Consider the following 2,540-nt stretch of genomic DNA (forward strand, 5'->3'; position numbering starts at 1 on the left):
AATGAAAACAGAAACACAGACATAAGCCCACATGCCCACACAAGCAGGGCAAGATAAATAACAGAGCCGACGCAAGCGGCCAGCAGGAGCTAGCACAAACTCGCACGGCCCGGCCCAGAAACACGCCCTGGAACACTCTGTCTGCTTCAGCAGTGATGAGCAGAGAGACAGATAGAGAGAGAGAGAGAGAGAGAGAGAGAGAGAGAAGTAGATATATTTGCAAATGAAATTAAAGTCTGTAGAGACTAGGCAGAGCTACTCGCTGGATTTGTGCCCACAGTGAACTGAGAGCCCACAGTTCTATTCTCACAAACACACACACACACACACACACGCTCAAGCACGCAGTACATTCACACACACACTACTTACCCACACTTACACAAATAGGAACCCAGCACACACATACGCACAGACACACACATTCACACACACTCACTCGCATGCCAAGAGCAGACTGTGGAACAGTGTCCCAGTGAAGATTCAATCACACCCACAGTCACGTAGACAGAGTCTGCAGCCCTATTGTGTGAGGATACTTGTTCCTCTGCCAGTGTGTCATATGTTGCTTGGTTCTAACGGGTTGCGCAACACGAGACAACCGAGGGGCATACAGCCATGTTCTTTGATCACCTGCAGTACGTTACAGCACTCCCTCCTCGAGGGCGGAACAGCAGAACGATCCACTGTTAGGAAACCCAAATGGAATCGCAGAAAATAAATCCCTTTTCTCGTTCTGTCGCTCTTTTTTTGCGAGTCTATTGTATCTATTCTGTTCGACTAATTGGCCCAGTTGACTTGACCTAGAACTTAATGTAATTGACCTAGATGAGTTTGACCTTCAGTGAAAAGTCTATTTCTGTCTAGCGGACTTACATTTCACGCCTAATGAGGTTGTGGGATATTTCACTGTCGAGCAGTGCTAAGGTGGGCAGTTGGTGTGTGGCTGTGTGTGTGTGTGTGTGTGTGTGTGTGTGTGTGTGTGTGTGTGTGTGTGTGTGTGTGTGTGTGTGTGTGTGTGTGTGTGTGACTATGGGATTAGCCCAACCCAGCGCAGCTGGACCACTTGTGTACAGAAACCATTGAGAGAAGGGATTAGGGGTAAACTGATACTTAACAGGAAATGAACAGTGGCTACTGATAAAGCCCACTCATTCTTGCTCCTCCCTACTTCTCCTCCTCCAGAACACACTGTCCACACACACACACACACACACACACACACACACACACACACACACACACACACACACACACAGAGCCCTCTCTCTCCCTGTCCGTCACCGGCTCGGACCTCTTGGGCGGCGGGACTGTCATGCAAATGGCGGCCCCCGGGCTCCAGAGCGCCGATAAGGTGGGCCTCTCATTTCACACGCCTTTGTTTTCTAAAACAGAGATGAGAGCGCAGCCTGGGAGACAGGGAGGTGGGGATCCCGCTGAGGGCCGGATGAATGGCGGTCCCCCTCGCATTGTGCCGCCCAGGGGTACGTAGTGAGAGATGGGCAGACAGAGGATTGGATGGGGCGGGCGGTGGGGGGGGGGGGTGTTGATAGGGTAGGAGTCGTGTTCTGTATGGAGGGAACCTGGTCCAGGTTGTTGACAGATCCTGATGGATTTAACCTCTCTTTGTTTCTCTCTCTCTCTCTCTCTCTCTTGGCCCCTCTTTCACTACACTCTCTCTCTCCTGCTCAACCCCCCCCCCCATAGTTTAGACAGCGTCCGTCATCGCGGCGCTGCTCTGCGGCACACACAGCCGCCGGCAACGTCCCGAGGCCCCGCGGACGCGCCGAGCCCAGCCTCGTTCACCGCCGCTCTGACGGCGTAAACAGAGAGAGGCTCGGCGCTCGCTCAGCCGGGGCCTTCCCCTCAGCCTGCCGCGTACGCCGCCGACCGCTGTGGAAACACTCAACCGCTTCAGAATTAAGACTGGGTGGGGCGGAGGGGGACTCGCCAGACGAATGTAGAACTCGTTTACCTTCAGCAGCGTCAGGTTTCAGAGAGAGAGAGAGAGAGAGAGAGAGAGTGAGAGAGAGAGAGAGGCTTTTGAATAATAAAAGTTTGATATGATGAATGCCTGAGAGAAGCAGATGTGGAGCGGGAGGGAGCTAGTGTGGTTAATGTGTCGGTCATCTTGCTGGTATAATCATTAGTAGTGGTAGAAGGGGAAGTAGACAGTAATACTTCTGTAGTAGTAGTAGTAGTAATAATACATTTTACATTACATTACATTACATTACATTACATTACATTACAGTCATTTAGCAGACGCTTTTATCCAAAGCGACTAACAATAATTGCATTTAACGAAGGAAGATCCAATGTACTACTACTTGCCAGAACTCACAAGTGCATCTTCTTTCTAAAACAAACAAGTGACTAAGAGCATAATCTAGTGCTGAAGGCAAAGTGCAAGAATCACAATCTAAAGTACAGTGCAATATAATATAATAAGTGCTTAGGTGGGAGGATTGTTGTAGTACTTCTTGAAGAGATGAGTTTTGAGCCTGCGACGAAAGATGGGCAGCGACTCTGCTGTCCTG

The 2,540-nt window shown here is 50.2% G+C and overlaps 1 protein-coding gene across 1 annotated transcript in view; it reads left to right on the top strand.

Moving 5' to 3' along the window:
* The window catches only part of rarga (retinoic acid receptor gamma a), a gene marked incomplete at both ends in the record, with an annotated part of 40,782 nt that overhangs the window by 22,587 nt on the left and 15,655 nt on the right, over positions 1-2,540 (top strand). The gene's annotated exons all lie outside the window — the stretch shown is intronic.

The sequence above is a fragment of the Borostomias antarcticus genome (assembly GCF_949987555.1).
Source record: "Borostomias antarcticus genome assembly, chromosome: 3".
Lineage (NCBI taxonomy): Eukaryota > Metazoa > Chordata > Actinopteri > Stomiiformes > Stomiidae > Borostomias > Borostomias antarcticus.